Here is a 23,034-nt window from a genome sequence, read left to right as displayed (position 1 = left end):
CTGATAAATCTGATGATAGCCTTATTGGAGCTCCCTTGTATGTTATTAGTTGTTTCTCTCTTGCTGCTTTTGGGATTCTCTCTTTGTCTTTGAATGTTGCCATTTTAATTATGTATGATGTGTCTTGAAGTGGGCCTGTTGGGGTTCATCTTCATTGGGACCCTTTGTGCTTCCTGGACTTGTGTGACTCTTTCTCTCCTCATGTTAGGGAAGTTTTCTGTCATTAGTTTTTCAAAGAGGTTTTCTATCCCTTGCTCTTCTTCTTCTCCTTCTGGAATTCCTATTATACGGATATTATTACATTTCATGTTTTCCTACAGCTGTCTTAGAGCCTCTTCAGTCTTGTTCAGTCTTTTTTCATTCTGTTGCACTGTCTGGGAGTTTTTGTCTACATTGTCCTCCAGCTCGCTGATCCGATCTTCTGCTTCTTCTAGCCTGCTTTTAATTTCTTCTATTGTGTTCTTCAAGTCAGAGATCGTATTCTTCATTTCCTCCTGGCTCTTATTGATAACTTCCGTGTCCTTTTTCATGCTGGTGTAATTCTCAGTAAGTTTCTTGTAGTTTTTCTGGAGTTCCTTGTAGTTTCCCTGGAGTCCTTTGTAGTTTCCGCTGAGCTCATTGAGCTTCTCCATAATCCATGCTTTCAATTCCATATCTGATAGTTTGTTCCCCTTTATTTCATTTAGCACTCTATCTGGGGATTCTACCTTTCCTTTTGATGGGGGGTTGTTTCTCTGTCTCCCCATTTTTGTGACTCCTATTGTTTTTTTGGTGCTTCTTAGAATGATCTACACATCCTGGATCTGCCCCTCATGGCATCAGATCCTGTACCAGTCTGGGCCTAGGCAGCCTGTTGGAGACTTCCAGGGACCTACTACCTTTGTCTGACTTCTTTAGTTGTTAATCTATTCAATCTGTGATTAGCCATCAGGCTTAAGGACCATGGGTGTGGCAGCTTAATTCCTGTAGGCTGGGCTTTTATTTCCCCTCAGGCTGACGCCACTTGGGGCGGGGCGGGGGGGGATGGTCTGCCTGCAGTACTGGGGATGAATCAGCACTGGGACCCGGTCAGCTGCTTCCCCAGTTCTCCCCTCAAAGCCACCACACCAAACTCTCCCCAAGCATCTCTAGTCCTCTCTGCCCTCCTTCCGCTTGAGCCTAGGGTAAGTGGGGGCCAAAATATTTTCGTATGTGATCCTCTTAAGAGCTCTTTTTCTCCCGCTGTTTCTCTCTGGCTAGCAAGAAACACTGTGACTTTCCACTTTTCACAGCTGGATACTATTTTACTTTCCACTCTGTTGCTGTAGGCTGGGAAGCTCAGCTGGGGGTTTAGACCCTGCCCTTCTCAGGGGGAACCCCCGGCTGCTGAGCTGTTTCTCCGTCCCTTCAGCTGCCACCTGTGGGAGCCCAGCCAGCCCTTCTGCGTCTCCGCACTCCCTACCAGTCACGTTGTGATGTAGCGGCCTTTTCTGTCTCTCCGTGGTTATAAGACTTCTCTCCAGCTAGTGTTTGGTTGGTTATTCCAGATTATTTCTCCAAAATTAAGTTGTAAATGCAGACTAGTTCTGGGAGGAGGTTAGTGTAGCTTCCACTTACTCTTCTGCCATCTTGTTTCTCCAGGAGCAACTTTTAATTCACAAAACTACACTGCCATTTGAACCAGTGATTCCACTGCTAGAAATATACCCGAAAAATCCTGAAACCCTAATTCAAGAGAACTTATGCACCCCTATGTTCATAGCAGCCCTGTTTACAATAGCTAAGTGCTGGAAACAGCCTAGGTGCCCGTCTGTGGATGAGTGGATCAAAAAACTGTGGTACATCTACACAATGGAATACTATGTAGCAGAAAGAAAGAAGGAACTCCTGCCATTTGTGGCAACATGGATGGAACTAGAGAGAATTATGCTTAGTGAAATAAGCCAGGCAAAGAAAGCAAAATACCATATGATATTACCCAATACAGGAAACTAAAGAGCAACACAAACAAACGAACTAAATAGGCAAAGACTAGAATAGTTGTCAGTAGGGGGGAGGGGGGAGGGAGAGAAGGGGGATAAGTAAGGGAAGGGTCAGGTCAAGGAACGTATATGAATGACTCATGGACATGGACAACGGGGAGGGATATAATTGTGGGAGAAGGGATGGGCTGGGAGGGGGGAGTAATGGGGAAAATGGGACAACTGTAATTGAATAACAAAAAATAAAATTAAAAAAAAGACTTAAAATACTACATTAAGTCAGACATCGATAAAAGCATTGATATTCTTCCAGTTTTATGAGTTTAAGGTGTACAACATGTTGATTTGATATACAAAGTCTATCTGTCCAGAAGAAAACCAGCCATGTAATATGAAAAAGAGGCATCTATTGAAGAAGATACAGGAAACATTGTACATAGAACAATGACACCTCAGTCCCATTCAACATGGGCACCTTGGGAGCTCACAGAGTTCTCCCAATCGCCATAAGCTGCCCCCTCATATTTTCTTGAATATCATCAGTGGTCTGAAATCTCTTCCCTTTCAAAGCTGATTTTAGTTTTGGGAAGAACCAGAAGTTTAAGGGCGCCAAATGTGGGCTGTAGGGGGCCTGAGTCACCTGGGTGATTTGATGTTTCACCAGAAAACTCTGCCCAAGATGTGATGCATAAGTGGGCACATTGTCGTGATGAAGCTGCCAATCACCAGTTGCCCATGGCTGTGGCCTTTTGAACCATCTGAATAGTTTCCATGGAGGAATGTTCAGATTTAATGAAAAATTTGATGAAGAGTCATTGCTCTACTCAGTCATTTAGAATCAAGCAGCCACATAGTGTCCATGCTCATTCAATGGCATCTACCACCCTCACTGACTAGTACAGTGAAGTTGTCATTGTTCACACATGCACATTCCAGTCCACTCTCCTTGGCTGCCAGGTTACATCAATGGTACACAAACCATTCTCATTATATTAAGAATAGCTCGATTTTTTCTAGATAGACCTTGTATGTATATGTTGTGAAATTATAACCAAGTTTAGTTATCACCTCACAGAGTTACAATTTTTTTCTAACTTATGATGAGAACTTTTAAGATCTACTCGCTTAGCAACAGCACTGATCAATGTAGAAATACGTTTTTAACAAAAGTTTCTACAATTCTTCCTACCTCTGACTAGGGCCTCTCTCTAGTTGACAGGAATCAGCCAGGGAGGTGGTTGCACTAGGAGTACCTTCTATTGGTGATTTTCCCTGTATGTGCTGAGATCTGTCACATTTTTATAGGAATCTCTCTGCCTCCAAGTAGGAAATACATGTCAAGACAAACAAAGGAACCAGACAGAGCTTCCTGTTAAATTTGTGGTGTGGGTGAGGTGTAGTGTCACCTATTAGGGAAGAGGTCAGGCTCCAAATACAAGCACAAGAAGCTTAAAGAAAACCCAGACAAATCCGAAAGATGAAAACCATCGGTTTGTAAAAGTTCTAAAGGCACTAGACAAGGAAGCAGATGAACAAACAAGGAGGACCACTGCCCCCACCCAGCTACAAACCTGTTTCTGGACTTCTTTTCATAAAGACAGAATTAGTGTTTCTAAGAGAAGGATGGAAAATCTGACTTTTGTCTTTATAGTGTTGGAGTGTCTTCCCTCCCTTTCAACAGGATCCTGTGAATGTAATTTTTCTTAATGGGGCTCCTGAAATGGCGTGGGAACTGTTGTGGGTGTTAGAAAGAATGGTTGACAAACCTTAGTCTTGGAGCAGGACCCCCACCTAGATGCCTCTTTTTTTTTCTCTCTGCACCACTTGCTTCCCTATTAACTTTTTCAAGCATCTTCACTGTATTTGGGGAAGAGTCAGACAAAACACCCAGCTGTGGGTCTCCCAAGAGGTTCTGGGGAGAGTTAGCACCTGCACAGTAGGGAAAGGCTGGGGGCAAGTAGTAAGGCAAGGTGACATCCTTTCAGGGATTGCCTGGGAGCATGGACCTGCTACCATGCCCCTGGACTCCATGCACAAGGTGATCAAGTGCCTGCTCTCTCACCTGGCTGCAATGTGGTTTTGAGCTAGGCAGCAAATGCAAAGGAAGTTGGGGAGGCTGGAGGATGAGGTGGGGGGGATGGTTGAAGGTTAGCTTCAGAGGGGCAAAAAAACTCCCTTTGTTACTCACTTTTGCTGACTTTTATGATGTTAAGAAAGTGGGAAAGCAGGAGGAAGGGATAGATTCATCTTCCCCAAATGATTTTTATATGGACTCGAGAACCTGTGTCCTGATTGTTGAAATCATGTGCTTTTTCCCTTTCTTTTCTTTTTTTTTATTGATCATTCTGTTATAGTTCTCCCAATTTGTTTTCCCTGTGCTCTCTTCCACCCTACACCCCTCTCTCCAGCAGTCCCACCCCCATTAGTCCATGTCCATGGGTTGTACATATAAGCTCTTTGACTTTACCCTTTCCTGTGCTATTCTCAACATCCCCCTGTCTATTCTGCTCCCTCCTACTATGCTTCTTAATTCCCACATCATTTCCCTCCTTCTCCCTTCTTCCCCCTCCCAGCTGACACCCCTCCACATGCTTCCCATACCTATGATTCTGTTCCCACTCTGGCTGTCTGCTTAGTTTGCTTTGTTTTTATTTTTTAGATTCTGTTGTTGATAGTTGTGATTTTGTTGTCATTTTAATGTTCATAGTTTTTATCTTTTTATTAAATAAGTCCCTTTAACATTTCATATAATAATGGCTTGGTGACTATTAACTTCTTTAGCTTTACCTTGTCTGGGAAGCACTTTATCTGCCCTTCCATTCTAAATGATATCTTTGCTAGATACAGTAATCTTGGTTATATGTCCTTGTCTCTCATCACTTTGACTATTTCCTTCCAGTCCCTTCTTGTCTACAAAGATTCTTTTGAGAAATTAGCTGATAGTCTTAAAGGTACCGTTTTGTAGGTAATTCTCTTCTTTTCTCTTGCTGCTTTTAAGATTCTCTCTTTATCCTTAACCTTTAGCATTTTAATTATGACATGTCTTGGTGTGGTCCTCCTTGGGTCTATTTGTTTGGGAGACTCTGTGCCTCCTGGACTCATATGTCCATTTACTTTGTTGAATTAAGGCAGTTTACCTTCATTTTTTCACATAAGTTTTCAATTTCTTGCTCTTCCTCTTCTCCTTTTGGCACCACTATGATTTGAATGTTGGCATGTTCAAAGCTATCCCAGATGTTTCTAAGCCTCTCTTCATTTTTAAAAAATTCTTGTTTCCTCCTTCTGTACTCGTTGACTGTTTATTTCTTCCTTATGTTCCAATTCATTGATTTGAACTGATTTCCTTTCCCTCACCTCTAGTTTCACATGGATTTTTCTTCATTTCACTTAGTATAGCCTTCCTTTTTTACCTGCCATGTGTAAACTTTTCTGTCAAGTCTGTGAGCATCTTTATCACCAGTACTTTGGACTGTGCATCTATTAAATTAGCTATCTCTTTGTTAGGTTCCCTATCTCCTTGTTGCTTAGTTCTCCCACTGGAACCTTGATCAGCCCCTCTTTTGGGGCTGTACTTCTCTGTCTCCTCATCTTGACAGCTTTCTGTGTTTGCCTCTGTGTGTTAGGTAGAGCTGTCGCACCTGTTACGTTGTAAGGGGCAGAGCTTTAGGTATTCGTCAGTGCTGGTGACCCATTTCACCACCATGTTGTGGTGCTGTATGTGGGGTAGGGATCCGAGAGGGAACACTGCTGCTTGCTCAGTTCTTGCCCCCTTTCCAGGCACTTCTCCCCCTTCCCATTCTAAACAAGCTGCATCTGTTGAGAGATAGGCAGTTTGTTCCTCTGCCCTAACGCCCACAGGTTTTCATTGTCAGAAGCAATGTGGTTTTATTTTTCCCAGTGCTGGAACCACAAGTTGAATGGTCTGGTTTGGGGCTGGGATCACTTCCCGGGTTTAAAATGCATGACTAAGCTTTTCACTGCAGCTACAGTCTCTGTGCTGCTAGCTGCACTGCCAGCTGTTGCCACCAACTGCCACCAAGCACCGCCCCTGCAACCACTACTGCTGCACCACACCTCATTCTCTCCATCCCAGCTCCACCCCTCCTACCTTTCTGGCTGAATATTTCTTCTTTATTTCTTTGCTGAACTTCCCTATAGTTTGGATTTTCTGGATTTTCTGGGTGTTATAGTTTTGAAGTGGTTTTAAATTCCTTCTTAGTTGTGAGGAAGACACAGCGTGTCTATCTACACCTCCATCTTGGCTGAAAGTCCTGTTTCCCCCCCCCCCCCTTTCTATTCTTGCCTTTGTTAAAAAAAAAAGCTTGTTGTTGCCGTTGCTTTTAATGTCAAATGCAAAAACCAATGTCAAGACTGATGTCAAGTAGCTTAACCCCTATGTTTTCCTTAGGAGTTTTTTTGGTTTTGGGTCTTACATTCAAGTCTTTAATCCATTTTAAGTTAATTTTTGTGTGTGGTGTAAGAGATGGTCCACTTTCATTCTTTTGCATGTGGCTTTCCCGTTTCTTGGCACCATTTATTGAAGAGACTGTCCATTGTATATTCTTGGCTCTCTTGTCATTAAATTAGTTGACTCTATATGTGTGACTCTATATGTGTTTATTTCTAGATTTCTGTTCTTTCCCATTGATTTATGTGTCTGTTTTTGAAGATATTTATTTATTTATTTATAGATTGAGGGGAAGGGAGGGGGGAAGAGAGAAGGAGAGAACCATCAATGCGTGAGAGAAACATTGATGGTTGCTTCTCACATGCCCCCAAATGGGGACCTGCCCAGCAACCCAGGCATGCACACCAAATGGGAATCAAACTGGTGACCTTTTGGTTTTCAGGATGATGCCCAACCCACTGAGCCACACCAGTCAGCGCTGTGTGTCTGTTTTTAGGCCTCTACTAGGCTGTTTTGATTAACAGGGCCTTGTAGCATAGTTTGCTATCAGATAGTGTGATACCTCCAACTTTGTTTTTCTTTCTCAAGATTGCTGTGGCTATTTGGGTTTCTTTTATGGTACCATACAAATTTTAAGATTGTTTGTTCTATTTCTGGGAAAAAAGCTATTGGAATTTTGTTAGAGATTGCATTGAATATGTAGATTACTGTGAGTGGTATGGACAGTTTAACATTAATTGTTCTAATACACGAGCATGGAATATCCTTACATTCATTTGTTTCTTCTTCAATTTTTTTCATTAATATTTTATAGTTTTCAGTGTGCACATCTTTTAGCTCCTTGTTTAAATTTATTCCTAGGTATTTTCTTTTTTATACAGTTATTAATGAGCTTATTGTTTTTCTTTCTTTTTTTTTTTTTTGACGAATATCCAATGAGTACTTCTCAAGCCATAAAACATGCAGTGATATTGATGAAACTTATGAAGAGCTTCATCTCCAGGTAATAGATTTTTTTTTTATCTCCATAATACCATTACCTTACAGAAACATGTGTCACAGGAGCCGTACTTGGGAATTTGAAAGAAGTAGGTTCTGGAAGCATAAGCCTCAAAGACAGACCAGACTGGTCTAAAGCAGTGGGTGTTCTCCACCTCTTGTCTTGAGAGAGGCTACTGGGGATGGAATCACATTCCTGAGTTCTCGTTTATAATTTTTTGACAATGATATAGAATGACTGTCACCAAATCAAGAATAATAGCAATGAGGATTGGATAACCTTGCCACTCCCTTGGGAGAACACAGGGGAGGCCTCCAACAAAATATTGTTACTTCTAGAAGACGCTGATATCTTTCATTGCACTGTTGACCACATCATTCTGGGGTTTTCTTGTCAGGTGACTAAGCTCTATCATTTCCTCCTCTTAACCTTTTAAAAAGCCATCTCCCCGATCTTCAGATTTTAAGCACCTGAGGAGGATAGTTGCCAAAATACACATTTTGTTAATGGAACCAAGATTGAAAAGAGTTTGTTTGTCTATTCAGTCTAGGTCCCTGCCCCATTACAAAACAGCAAAAGGAACCAGTGGTAACAAGCAGGTAGTACAGTGGACTCTTGGCTGCACTGAAAATTAGTGAAGCACTAGAAAAGAGAATGTGATGGTAATAAAATACTTGATGGGTCATGGACTGAAGGTGCTAGAAGACCAAATTTGTGCGGTGCTAAAAGCAGTCAGTGCTGTGAGCCCAGCAGACCTTTGCCCAGTATGTCAGTCCTTGACAGAGGACACGGAGGCCCAGGCCTCCTCTTTCAGCCCTTGCCATCCACATCCTTGCAGTTTTAGCCCCACTTCCCCTCAAGGTTCACTGAGATGTGTCCGTTTTGGATTTAAGATCAGAGAATTGGGGCAGCATGTGGCTAATCAGAAGGAGGGTATGGAGGAGGGAGTATAAGTTAAGCTGGAAAACCTAAAATGTATGTCCTCCTGAAGGTAAGTCCTTGGTGACCTTGCGATGTGGCAGACAGCCCTCTCCCAGGCACGGGAAGGACGGCCCTTCAGAAAGCAGCAAGCTGCCTTTGGAGGAGGAGGGCAGCTGGGTGGGGTGGTGGGTGGTACTGTAGGGCCGCTGAGAAAGCCTTGGCTGCCACTGAGAAGGGGACCTTTTCTCTTGCTTTGCTTCTGCTGATTTTCTGGAACTCAGAGCTATGTGGCTTTACAAGCAGAAGGTTTTCAACACATCTGCTTCTCTGTGATCAACAACCCCTTCTCTGTGATCAACAGTCAAAGCCCAGGGCAGTGTGAGCACAGAATTCAGAACCCAGCGTTATCCTAGGACACTTGTAGAAATGAGAACATGACCACACAGGGATGAAGCGAAGGTGCAGACATCTTAGCCTGCCTACACGTAGCTGGTGTCTGGAACCTCCTCTGGGTATCATTTCTAGTTTCTAACCTTGTTGCTGCTCTTACCCACTTTTACCTTACCTGGGCCAGGCATGGCATCCCCAGCCAAGGAAAACCAAACAATAATACTTTGTTAGGATTGCCTGATGAAAGAATGTGTGCAGTGTCCCCTGAGCTGGCCTCAGGGCCAGCATAGCCAGAGAAGATGCAGCCTGGCTGTCCATGGATTATTTTGTCCTGTTCCTGGCTTACAGTTTGTTTTATTTTTTATTCAATTTTTTGTCACCATTTGCTGACCCCTTGTTGTGAGTGTGTGTTGTGGGGAAGTCACTGGGGAGGACGAGAGAGAGAATTATGAATTCAGTAAAAATAACTTGAAATGATATGAAAAAATAGTCCATTAATTAAGAATCTCGGTTCTGAAGTGGTAGGGCTGGGTTCAGGACTCACTGGCTACATGACTTTCTGTATGGAAATAATAGTAGTGGTATGTGCAACACCAAACATAATACTTGGTTTATAATATCATAACTACTTCTGTGTATTATTATTATTACTGTCATTATTGTCATTTTTGTTATGTTGAGTAAAATTACAGTCCAACTATACCAAAAGCAGTTTTGCAAATCTAGACATATAGAACATAGATTTATTAGAAAGTTGAAAATTCACTATCACTGGGAACAAATATTGCAGATTTAAGGTTTCATTTATCAGTCCTAAGTATATTACAACAGTGGGTATTTTGTATATCAAAAGCTATTTCTAGCAATTACACTTCTAAGTATATGCCCAAAGGAATTGAAAACAGGTGGTCAAAAAAATACTTGTTTAGTCACGTTCATAGTAGCACTAATCATAATAATTAAAAGGTGAAAACAGCCCAGTATCCATCAGTGGATGAATGCACTCATACAAACTGGAACATATATGAAGAAATGGAGTACTGATACATGCTACACCTTGAAAACATTATGTTAAAAAAAACAGTCCATTTATATGGTATCCTATTTATATGATTGCATTTATATGAAATTCCAGAATAGATAAATCCATGAAAATGGAAGGCATATTGGAGACTGCCAGAGGATGGGGAACAGGATGGAATGGAGAATAATTGCTTAATCGATTTGCGTTTTCATTTTGGCATGATGAAAATGTTTTGGAACTAGTTAGCTGTGGTGATTGTACAACATTGTAAATGTAGTAAACGCCTATAATTGTTACCTTTAAAATGGTTAACTTTATGTTATGTGAATTTCGCTTCAATAAAAAAGCTAGTTCTGAGTACCACTTACATTATAGTATTTGTAGGTTAGCTTGATATCTCCTTTATATAACTTCAACCTTTGCAAATAATGAAATATTGCTCTCTGAACATCCCACTCAGAACAACTTCCATCATTAAAAAAAAAGAATGTGTTCTATGCTTGCATGCTTTATTCCATCAACAGGAAGGAGCCCAAATTCATCCTTTCATGAAACTTTGAATAATCACCACGAATACATTTAACATATTTGGCTGCAATGTGGTAAGGCCACAGGGGCTGACAAATGAGATAATAACCCTACCCTTTTTCTGATTTAAAGTAGGAGAGACTTGGGGCATCCTAGGAAAATCTGATGACTAGACTTCACTTTATGTGTTTGTGATAATATTGGTGAATTACTCAGAACCATGCCTGGCCCTCAGGGACAGCTTCCCGAGTGCTTGTGAATGGCATCTGAGGAGGGTCCTGGGAGCTTTCATTCAGTTCAACAAACAGGGGAAGTCTGCAGTAGGCCAAGGGATGTGAGGGGCTAGAACCATAAAGGACTCAATATTCTCTGCCCTCTGGTCTTTCCTGTTTATGGGCCATCAGGCAGCAGTTTTTCTCACTTATTTGGGATGCTGTTTGTTTATTTTCAGGTTGTAGGTGGTTACAAATGATCAAGGTTACTAAAAATCTTAATAATAAAGTGTAAATCAATTGAGAAGCACTCAAAATGTAACTTGCACCTACCTGATGCCCATCCTTTCTTCTCCTGTCTGTAGGATTGTTGCCACTTCCAAGTTTGGGGATTGGCCAAGGTTATCTGTGTATTAGTTAGGTGAGGTATTTTTTAAGAAGCCCATTCTTCATTTCACTTTTTGCCAATATAGCCACCTACCTGCTTCCCCTCTACTAAGTTTATGGAGTGAGGCCCCAGTTAGAGGGGTCTCAAAATGTTCAGGGGGAACTGGTGATGTGAGCGAGGCTTTTCCCTTCAAGGTCAGTTGATTTTTCGAGTTCACTCTTGGTTTATGGAGAGTAAAAATTCATTATAATCTGACATCCTTTGTGGTTATAGAATGGGTTTATAACCCATGCCAGTTGCAGCTGGGTTCAGGAAGATAAAACATTTTCCTATGAGCTTAGTGGCTGGACCCAGTGTTTCCATCCCAGAGAGGAATGCAACACTCATTAGCTTCGATGGCATTTGCTCTCCACAGTGGCTGAGTGATTGTACCTGGAGATGGCTGAGGCTGTACTTTGATTGAACCTGCCAAGGGTTAGAATAAGGAAGCCCTTTATTCTCCAGGGTCAGTGTCTGACTCTACAAGAGCAGGCATTCAGCGGAAAACCAGAGAAAGCAAAAATATTCTCCCATACTACCAGATGTGCAAGTATACGCCGAGATCTGTCCAGAAAGCATCCAGCCATGTACTATGAAAAATAGAGGCATTTATTGAAAAAGATAGAAGATACGAGAAGCATTGTACAGAGGACAATGACACTTCAGTCCCCTTCAAAGAAGGCACCTTGGAACCTCACAGTTCTCCCAGTATCTCTTCCACTGTCAAAACATCCTGCAAAATCCTTTGTTGGAATTGCTATCAGCTGCCCCATCATATTTTCCTAAATCTCATTGGCGGTCTGAAATCTCTTCCCTTTCAAAGCTGATTTTAGTTTTGGGAAAAGCCAGAAGTCCCATGGTGTCAAATCTGGGCTCTAGCAGGGCTGAGCCACTTGGGTGATTTGATGTTTTGCCAAAAACCTCTGCACAAGACGTGATGCATAAGCAGGCACATTGTCATGATGAAGCTGCCAATCTCCAGTTGCCCATAGCTGTGACCTTCTGAATCATCTGAATAGTTTCCACGGAGAAATGTGCAAGTTTAATGCAAAATTTGATGCAGATTCATTGCTCTACTTGCTCAGTCGTTTTGAATGAGGTGGCCACACAATGCACATGCTCACTCGACAGTGCCTACTGCCCCCCTGACTAGTACAGGAAAGTTGTCATTGTTCATGAATACGCATTTCAGTCCACTCTCCTTGGCTGCCAGATTACATTGATGTCACACAAACCATTCTCATTATATTAACAATGACTGGACTTTTTCCAAACAGACCTCATATGTGTTTTTGGAAATGGTAAAGCTTTCATATCTTAGATGAATAAAAAATTACTTTCTCTAGAAAAGGATCATGGTTAGATTGATTTGGATTAGATCTTTGGGATATGGGTGGCATTGATAGTAAATATACATCTCTCAGTAAACACAGCATCTATTTTGGGGGATAAGCCTAGTGACAATAGCCTGAGAATGACTCTATCAGGGTTCAGGCCCATTTGAAGAATGTAAATGTCCCTCAGGACCCAGAGAGTGCTTGAAGCTCTAGTCCAGTCATTGGTATGTGGAGGGCCTTGTTCAAGCTGCTTAGTGATTTATTTTCTTCATCGGTAAAATGGATGCAATAACTGAAGAAAACTTGTATTTCACATGTATATTGTGAAAATAAATGATATAGTTGCTATCATTATGTCATGAAAACTTTGAGCTAAGGTGTTGGACAGATCAGAAGTGTTACCAGGCATAGTCTAAGTCTGAAAGATAATACCTTAACATTTTTTTTTTCCCTCTATTCCAGCATGGTTGACATACCAGCTTTAGTTGTTTTGCATCTAGAGAAGTCAGTTTTGATTTATTTATATATATCCTACCTTACAGAAATAAAAACAATTAAGCAACAAAGAGAGTAGAGATGGAGTGTGAAACATTTGGCTAACCTTTGTGTTTGTGGGAGAGTTGAAGACGTAATCCAACAGTCTTTCATTGAGTACTTGTGAAATGCCAATCATCAAGCAAGATGCTGGAATAAATGCAAAGTTGGCTCCTCCAAGGCTGTCCCTCATCAGCTTAGAACCCACAGGACTTGAGTAGGGAGTGGTAGGACAGGCCTTCAGTGTGTCTGTATTTACTCAGAAATGGATCCCCAAATTTCAGCTGTGTTGGGGCCAGGTATGGTCCTTCATTTTGGATTTTTCACTCTGGCCTCTTCCTCTGTTCAGTAACCTAAATGTGATTTTGGCATCAGGACTGTTGTTTTCAAGTAATGCCTGAATTGGATTTAAGTTGACTTTTTTTCTAGTGTCACTTAAGTCTCTTTATGTGACCTGCAACTCGGTTATGAAAATCCCCTTCATGCTCTCAATTACTAATGACTGTGTAGTTTCATAAGATTTAGTAGGATTTTGAGGAGTCCTACTCCTGTTAGGACATTTAGCAGATGCCTGCACCTCTGAGCAGTCCACAGAATACCAAGTAAAAGGCTTTGATTCAGTTGAAAAGTACCTCCCTTACTGTGTGCACTGGCACTATTTATTACCAGAGCTCCTATGCACAGAGCTCAGAATTAACTAGGGATTAAACAGGCAGTGCTCGGGTTGGAACTCCATCTCTCCAATTTAGGGCCCTCCCATTCATAAGGAGCCCCAGGTGTACCATTGTGACTATAGAAACATTGACAACAAGTGTAGCTGTGGATGGCTGTGTAGATTTGGGGAAATGATTACATGGAAAATTACCTTCTTCTGCCTGGTGATTTTACATCTTGAAAGCGAAGAAACAATGGCTAGATAACTTGCACTCTTCCCTCATGAAAATATGTTACAAAGGTATTTCTTTTGCTAGCAGCCATTTCAGGAATACACCTGATCTATTTGGTCTGCAGTCATCTGTGGAGGATGTTTCCTTCAGTCCATGGTGGACATGGTACTGACAGGGCTACTGCTTCGGCTGCCCCAGCATACATGCAGAGTGGGCACCTGTGGTGGTGGAGGCCTGAGGAGCTTCAAGTTGGGGCTTTTCAATTGGCAGAAGGGATGGCACTTCTGAGAGAACAGGGCATTCTTTCTTCTACCTGGTTTTTCAGTGCTCTCTGCTCAACTGAAATAAATAAAATAAACCCGATGAACAAAGGTTGACAATGAGGCACAGGGATTTGACAGAGGGAAAAGCTGTCCATGTGATGACAGGAATGTAAGATACTGTAAGCCAGTTTCCCAGTGATGCTGCATAACAACCCACTCCAAGAGTCCATGGTGCACACAGTGTGCATTTACTGCTCGCTTGCACTTGTAAGTTTTGGCTGACATATGCCTATCTAGGTTTCCAGCTGTGGTTGGGTCCAGGTCTGCTCCATTTGGCTTCTACTTTCTTTGGACGAGCAGCATCCTGAAAAATGTTCTCATGTCAGAAGACAAGACCACAAGAAAGTAAGCCCACCTACACCCTGCTCAGACACTTTTCAACCCTTTGCCTGTGTCTTGTCCACCAATGCTCCATTGGCCAATGCAGGTCATGTGGCTAAGCCTGAAGTCAAGGAGTGAGGGAGCACACACCACAGGAGTGGAGGGGAAGTAAGTTTTACTGAGGAATCTTTGCAGGCACTGTGGGAATATGTAACTTCAGCAATAAAGAAAATATATTTTTTGGCCTGTAGGCTTCTTTATCCCAAAGTCAATGGGCATGTGCTTAATTTTGACATGATTTTTCTGCCTGATTGTGGCTGCTTTGGCCATTCATTTTATGACAAATATATTTATAGCATAGGAAATCACCCATGTGGCCTTGATAGGCAGAACAAAAACTATAGTCCAGAGTCCACACTTGCATTTTGGCAAGAGGCTTAAGTGTTCTGTGCGAATTAGCTTGCTGATTTGCTCACTTCTGAGGGAGGTGGCTAGTGAGGGGCTAGGGAAGATGTGAGAATACTCACAGTTAGGATAAACCTACAGCTATACAATCCCAAAGGAAGTGGCTTCACCCAAGGGGGGCTTCCATGGCTTTCGTTATCCTACCTTCAGAGTCTTTCTCCGCCTCACTCAGATGCTGTGGAAGTTGCCTCCACTGCCTTCCCTTCACTCACATTCTGCAGGTCCTGGGGTGGAGGGAGAAGCACACACAGTGGTCTGTTTGGGGGATTTCAAGGAAATAGGGTACATTCTTTTCCCAGACCCTCACCTTTTCCCAGAAATGTCCTCATCACCCTTTTCTTATGGAATTCTGTCATTGGGATTTTCCACTTTTGCAGTTCTTGTCAGTTTATGTTTCCTTTGAAACAGCACCCTTGGGAGCAATGATGCCAAACCATTACAGGCGTTGATCTGCTTGCCAACTCTTTGGTTCCTTAGATTGATTTCAAGCTAATAAAGCTTAGAACCAGGCCCAGTGAGGGGAGCAGGGGAGGACTGCTTTTGAGGGAAGGGTTAGGGATTATATATCAGTAGTGTAGGATACTGGCAGGGCCTGTGGGAATAATTAGGGTGTGGGCCCTTAGGGGCCACTGGGCAGCTGGGGAGTGAGAGGGTGCAGGAAATGAGGGGATACCAAAACAACTGTGCCCAAGGCCATGGGCTCTCTTGGGCTGTGCTGCTTTGGGGTAGGAGAGGCAGAGAATTGGGATTTCAGGTTGCTAAACAGAACTCCCCTTTCTTCTTCTTTGTCTTCTTCTTCATCTTCATCATCTTCTTCATCTTCGTCTTTTTCTTCATCTTCATCGTCATCTTCTTTGTCTTCATCGTCGTCGTCTTCATCTTCTTCGTCTTTTTCATCTTCTTAATTGTCTTCTTCTTCTTCCTTCTTCTTCTTCTTCTTTCTTCTTCTTTCTTCTTCTTTGTCGTTGTCATCGTCCTCTGTGGGATTAAGGAATTGTAGCTGCGGCCTGAGCATGACTGCTGCCGGTATTCTGGCTGTGCTTGTCTTTAAGTCTCAACATAAGGCTGTATACGGAACATAACTGAAGACCACTCAGAGGGTTGGTACAAGCCGTCTGCTTTTCTTAACAGAAAACATCCACCGCAGGGAAGCAGTGACCTCGGGTTTTTCAAACAGGCCAAAACACAGGTGTGGAGCAAGTGGGTGAACTGGAGCAGACTTCCTGGCCCACTCTACAGCCCCACAGGACATGCCACATCCAGAAGGCCCTGGGCCTGCAGATCCCCAGCCTGTGGTGGGAGGTGTGCCAAGGTGTAGGAATGCCCCGTAGGCCTTGAGCTGCTGCCATGCTTGGGACTCTCAGTAGAATAAATAGTGTAGGGAGCTGGTTAACTCACTCTAGTGCATATCCTTGTGATGAAGGTGTTTGTGCACCCTTATGTGCTTAGGGTCATTCCCTTAAAGAGGGCTGGGATAATTATTTTCTTTTACTTTTCAACTTCACGTTTTTGTTTCATGATTTAGGAACCAGAAAGGCCAAAGGAGAATGATGCAGGTCTCTTTCAAGACTCGGCAGTCTCTTTCTGTGTCCCCTAAGCTTAGCACCTGGGCACAGTGAGGGTGGGGCTGTAGGCAGTGTACCCCTGCCCTTGGTCAGGACAAGTTAAAGTGGGTCCTGACATAATAGGAGGAACCTTGGCAGCCCCCTCTGGAGTCAGGCAGGTCCACAAGGGGCCTGAGAGAACGTGTGTGGAGACATGGCATATCTAAGGTGATGATGTTGGGGTACGTTTGTTCAGCTCACTGAGGCCTGGATTCCTCATAAGAAGGGGTAAGAGAAGCTGCTCTGCAGTGGTTGAATGAGAATTACACAGAGCTGTGTTTGCAGACAGAAGTTAAGTCAAGGCTTGGCCCAGGGCTAGATTTATGGGCAGCAGCACTGAAGGCAGTTGGATGATAAATTCTGAAGGATAACTGGAAATATCTAGTTTTCAAAAGTGGCAGGAATATCCACAGAAGATGCCTGGGAATGTGGCCCAGCCCTGCTCCCTCTCAGAGGTGGGCCTGCAGCCTTCCCTCCATCTGGAAAACCCTCCGCTCAAAGTCACCTACCTGATGAAGCCTCCCTGGACTCCTACCCTTGAGAGGAGTAGAGCTCCTTCTTCAGCCCTGGGGGCTCCATGGCTACCCTCCTCCATCAAGGCCTCACCTCACTGGTTGAAAGTGAGTGTGTTTGAGTGTCTCTTCTGCTCAGCACCATGTACTCCGAAGGAGCAGAGCTGCACTGCCCAGCAGAAGAGAACTCAGAAATGCTGGATGACCCCAAGGACCACTGGGGGCATGTGGAGCCCAGACTTTCTCAGAGCTCAGTTCCTGATGGCTGGGGCCTGGGTACTAAGCATAGGCTGGCTCACTGTAGTCCTGTGACAGAGGTCCTCAATTAGCTTGTGCAAAGAGCTCTACACACAGGTCCTTCATCCACAATTCTAAAATCCATAAAGCTCTGAAAACTGAAAAGTTCTGTCTCCTAGGTTTGGCACAGACTCATTTGACAGAAAAACTTGAACTATGTTGTCATGAGTCTGATGACAGTGACATCTGTTTCCCCGCAGAGATGCGTTGCATGGCAATACCCACAGGCAGGATGTAGAACACAGGGGAGGTACACACATCTACCTCCCAAAGTCTGAGCCTTTCTCAGCTTCTGAGACCATGTGTCTCGAGGGTTGTCAGCAGTGATGTGATCTGCATCTGAAATCATGAGTGAGCAGTTTTCAGCCCCATCCTGGTTGAGGTGCACTGGGAGATGCAATAATGCTGACAGACTGCCCCAAGCTCAGTCGCCTGGCTGCATCCATGTGTGTTATCTTGGTCTCTATCACCACTGATACAGGCAGGCATGGCAATGGCCCCACTCCCTGGGCTGTCAGAGATTAAAGAGGGGTAGTAATCACATGTCACAGAATTTTACATTTTTAGAATTTCTCCAAGGGACTGGTTTCTGGTGGGTCCTGTGAATAACCATTTGGCCTCCTCGATGTATGTGTATGGTGGTTCCCAAACCTTCCCAGTGATCACAATCATTCCCCAACCCCTCATACCCTATAGAAAAGTCATAGCAGTGTCTGCAGATCTTCAGAACTCCAAACTACACCAGTAAGTAGATGGGCTTATTAAAAAATTCATTCTTCTAAGGTGCTCAGGCATCTCAAGGTTGCCCAGAAATCTCTGAGAGCACCAGGTGACCCGTCCCGCAGGTCGAGCAACGAGGACCCTAGAGGGGGAGTGAGGATGAGAAAGGGGCAAGAGGCACAAAGAATGGAGGCAAGACAGTGCTCTAATCAAGTCTCGTTTATTCTAAGTCAAAACAGCCTTTTTGTAGCTCAGGAGAAGAGGAAGTTTTCATTAGGGAGGAGTGCAGCCGCAGCTGGGGCATGATCTAACAGATAAGAGTTAAAATGAAGGACAGCAACTCCCAGGAAGAGAAAGAGGGAAGTTGCCCTTAATTAGGAGCAGACAACTATTATGGGATGATGAGGCCATGCCAAGCAGAACTTTAGGATGCCGGTCAGCAAGACTTTAGCCGAGGAACTTTTTAGTTCCCCACAACCAGGCAGTTTCTACTTGGTCCTGGAGAGCCACTCTCCCCCTTGATCCTGTATGTGCCCAGGAGGCTTAGGTGTCTGGACCACATTCTGGGTACATGCTGGAAGAGGAAGCACGGAGTAGAATATTTGCCTTCCACTGTCTCCTTCCACAGAGGCCACTGCTTGTAGCAGCCCCTCTGCATGGGTTCTTCTCTCTGGGTTCTGTGAACATCTTTCTCTTGCTCCCTTCTGAGCCCAGGTGCTCAATGCATCCCCCTGTTGCTAGTTGTAGGTCATTGAGCTGCCTGTGATGCAGAGTCCAATTTGGTAAATTCCCTTTTTACAGACTCTCCTCAGTTACCAAGTTGAGTGTGCCATCTCTCTTCTTTCAGGGAAAACTACCAAATGAAAAAAATGGGGCACTGCTTGGTATGGGCACTGAAGGGGCTGACTGCTGTCAGTTGGTTGAGTTGTCCCATCACAACATGCTAGTCTTCATACCTTCGCCTTAGTATCATGACTCTGAACTATCTTGTTTGCCCATAGATGAGTCTACCAAGAAAACACTTCGAACTTCTGCTTTCAGCTATATGCCCAGTGCTACATTCAGCTGAAATCCCAGTGCCAATTTTCATGGAACTACCCTCTTTCAAAAAACAGGAGTATGCCAAAGAACTAAGTGACAGCAACAATGAAGATTTTGCAATTGAAGATGACTCACTTCATAAGGGATTTGATCAGCATGAGTTGAATTATTTGGCATGAGAAAAACTTGCTTGAAAAAGGAGTGAAGGTATCCTACTTTCGATCAAGAGAAAGTGTATTTCTGCAGTACTTTCGAAGTGACAGTGGCTTTGTGTATTGCCATAACATACATGGTTTAATGGAGGAATTGGGAATTCCAATCTATAATGCAACCAAATGGTGACTGTTCATCGATAACTCAAAGCAGAGCTTGAAATGCGTCCTCCTCCACAATGGCAATTTATGTGGTGCAGTCCCAATTGTCCATTCAGTTTGTTTTCATGAAGAATATGAGGACATAAAGAGAGTCATTGATCTGTTGCACTATCACAAGCACAATTGGATCATCTGTGTTGACCTTAAAATGATCTTCCTTCTTGGTCAGCAACACAGATACACCAAGTATCCCTGTTTTCTGTGTAGGTGGGACAGCAGAGCTCGTAAGAAGCATTGGGTGGAGTCAAATTGGCCTCCAAGATCTGATCTCAAACCTGGTGATCCAAACATTCTCCATGAGCCACTTGTTGACAGAAAGAATATTATATTCCCACCTCTGCACCTAAAACTAGGTCTCATCAAGCAACTTGTTAAAGCTTTGCCAACTGAAGGAGACTGTTTCAAGTATCTCGTTTTGGCATTTCCTAGCCTATCGTTTGAAAAGATAAAATACATTAATATGTATGTTTGGTAGCAGAACTTTACTACTTGTACACAATTTGACTTACAGTAACAATATATAGCCTTTATATGAATAAAATAACTCTAAATAAACAGCATATTCAGGTAATTTTTTCTTTATTTTCCTTTGTATGTACATTTTGTATGATTTTTGGGACAAAGGGAGGGTATCCTGTACCTTAAAAAGTTGGCATGATAGAGAAAAACTGGGATCATTTTTGGATTCAGATGCCAAAAGTTAGTTGAAAACAAGTGTCAGATCTAACTCAATGAAAATTGCGTTCCCCAGTGTTACGATACTTTTTATATTATTATACAGTGACTTTGGGATATTTACTTAGTCTTCGAGTCTCTTTTTAAGATGTAAAATGGAGTTGACAATAAGATTCAGTGAGCAAGGGCATTTAGAACTGAGCTCAGTTGGCACTGAATAAATACTTGCTTTCTGCTTCTCTGCTTTCTTTGTTTTCTAGGGAAAGTTGCTCTGTCAGATGCATATGATTTTTGGTGTTAGTCCAGCATTCTCCCAGAGAAATAACCATCCTCCGTAGGACACATGCTACATGGAGAGCTCAGAGTTCCAATGCTAGTCCACTGTGCTCTCATTTTCTTGGTGTCTAATCTCAGAGGATGTGTCCAGGGGTGCAAGTCCCCCCGGTCCTGTGGCAAGCTGCTGTACCCATCAGTGGGTGTGCCCTGGGCCCACTGTGTCATCTCTACTTCTCCCTGTGGGGCAGTTGGGAATGTTTTAGGACTGGGAACACTCAGGAACTTGGTGACCATGGACCAAAGCTGATGAGCTCCCAGAAAGCCGGGGGCTCCGTCTCCTTTTCTTCTTTCTTGACTCTGCATTCTGCTCAGACTGCTTTGCCTTGAAAAAGTTCCCTGAGGAACTCAGTCACCTTCTTGGCTCTTAGATTCTGGATCTCTCTTTTCAGCTGGGCTGAAGCCCTTCAGCCACCTCCAAGTGCCACCTGGCCTGTATGGAAGAGGTGCCTTTACTCAGGGGATCAATTCAGAGGTACCTGTGGCCAGAGAATGGGGTTCAGAGGAAGCCTGGGGCGCTGCTGAACACTATCCTTGACCAACCCCTTATTTTGATACAAAGATGAGGATCAGATAAACTGTACTGAGAATCATGTTGATTTATGGACAAAGCTTGGGATAGATCTGAAACTTTGTCAGGAAGCATTTTCAAACCTATACACAGTGTGATCTCTTCTCTCAGGACGGGCCTCACACCCTGTGTAGACTGCCCAACTGTCTCTCTGGCTTATTGTGGGTGCCCCCAGCCCATTCCTCCTCAACAGGTGGAGTCTGAGAGCCTTTCACCCTGTGTCAGGTGGCTTCTCTCTTCCCCAGAGTCAACATCAAAACCTGTGCTGCCTATATGACTCTACTTCACCCAGTACCTGCCCCCTCCCAGGCCTCTTCCCAGAACTTGTCCCCTGGCTCACTCCACTCCCATCCATGCTGATGTCCAGGCCCCCTGTCTCTATAGACTACACTGCAGGCTCCCCCCTGGGCCTCTACATCTGTCTTCACAGGTCTGGATGCCCTCTACCTGTCTGCATGCCCCTCAGAGTGCCTCTGACACTTTTGATGGAGCCCCCTTTCCCAGCACTACACATTCCCATTCATTCCTTCCAAAAAGGTATTTATATTTACACTATAATTGTCTGTGTGTCTGCCCCCTTGAGGATGCAGTCGTCCACCATCTATCCCCCATCTATCACCAGCATGGTCAGTGAAGAGCACACAGGACTCTGAACCCATGTTTCACAGTGAGGCTAAGCAGGACACTTGGCCTTGGCCTGGGCAGGGATCAGCTGGTCTTACTAAGGAGAGTGTAAGTTTATTCTGTTCCAGCTTTCTTGGTGCATTTATTCATTCTAAAGACACTTATTAACCCTAATTTGTGTTCCAGGTGCAGGGATAGGTGCCAGGCCAGTGGGTGGGCACAGAGCATTCCACTCTCAAGTGCTCACAACCCACAGTGGGCAGACCAGGAGCAGTACCTCATGGCACCTGAGACCCCATCCTGCATGCGTGCATGTGGTGTGTATATGTGTTCAGAGCCTGAGTTAGTGTGTGTCTGTAATGGCAAGAGCTCCAAGCATTGAGAAGGGTGTGACATCTGACCTCTGACCTCTCTACTTCTACCTGGGCCCACCCTGTGGCTGCAGGTGCTCTTCACTGAGAGCCCCTGGCAGGTCTGCCTCACTCATGAAGTGTTTTTTGCCTTTGTCTGGGCAGCTCTGGATCTTGGCAGCCAGATGACTGAAAAGAGCACCCATGGTTCCCATTCACCTGGCCGTTCACCTGTGCCCCTGGTGGTTAGAAAGTGTGTTTGGGTCACATGCCTTAAATTCTCCTGCCAGAGTGACTGGATGGTACAAGGCAGGCGAGGAGCCTTTTGTGGTGAATGTTGGATGGTGGCTGGGCATTCCTTGCTCCTCTCTCTCTGGTCCCTCAGAAACAGAGAACCAGGAGAAGACTTGGGCTACATTAGAGTGGGTGTGGTAGCCAGCCTTTAGAAAACCCCGCTGCTGTAGAAACTGTTTCAATAGAATCTTCAGACGGTATACCAGCCTTTGTTGTGTTTTTACTGCACTATTCATATCGGATGCCTGCTAGAAAGATCTGACCAGTTTGAACACATTGTCAATTTTTAAATGTGAGTGCAGTCTGGGAGAGCTTGGAAAGATGGGTGTGGCCTGTGATCGTTATTTAATGAAGCCTCCCTCTCCCCTTTCTCATTTAGCTCAATGACTCTGCCAAGGAGCTTATTGAGATGGACAAGCTCTGCCCAGCTGCTGTATCTGGCTGCCATGTCTCATTGCCCTCTGACCCTGGCGCAGTTGCCAGTGTGACCCCAGGTTCCACTTTAAGCAGCACAGGAGCAATCAGTGCCTTTCAACAGTGTGCATATGGCAACAAGAATAGCAAGAAACACCACTCCTTCACCACATTCAGCATGACACACAGATCCTCACAGGCCACCAGCCACAGGCATTCCATGGAAATTAGTGCTCCAGTTCTGATCAGCTCCAGTGATCCTCGGGCTGCGGCCAGGTTCAGGGACCTGGCTCATCTGTTCTGCAGTGCTCCCACCCAGGTAACATCCTTGGGGCATGGACAGGGAGGAGCTGGGCATCACTTCCTGGGTCTGGGGCTCCATCCTCAGCTCAGAGCTCAGCATCCTGTTCCCTGAACTGGCATGAAGGAGGCTAAGGCAGCAAACCCTCTGGGATGAACTGTCAATACCTTCTCACTGCCTAGTCTT

General features: G+C 44.1%; 1 protein-coding gene across 1 annotated transcript in view; it reads left to right on the top strand.

Moving 5' to 3' along the window:
* SH3RF3 (SH3 domain containing ring finger 3) overlaps positions 1–19,793 on the top strand; it is a 70,088-nt gene extending 50,295 nt beyond the window's left edge. Inside the window, exon 2 of the mRNA XM_090271783.1 lies at positions 18,873–19,793. The gene's annotated coding sequence lies outside the window, so the exon portion shown is untranslated. The remainder of the gene's footprint in view (positions 1–18,872) is intronic.
* The last annotated feature ends 3,241 nt before the right edge of the window (positions 19,794–23,034 follow it).

The sequence above is a fragment of the Furipterus horrens genome, unplaced genomic scaffold (genome assembly GCF_987537825.1).
Source record: "Furipterus horrens unplaced genomic scaffold, mFurHor1.1.pri manual_scaffold_3, whole genome shotgun sequence".
In the NCBI taxonomy this organism is placed as follows: Eukaryota; Metazoa; Chordata; class Mammalia; order Chiroptera; family Furipteridae; genus Furipterus; species Furipterus horrens.
The sequence above is the reverse complement of the archived record's forward strand: the minus strand, read 5'-3'. Positions and strand labels throughout refer to the sequence as shown.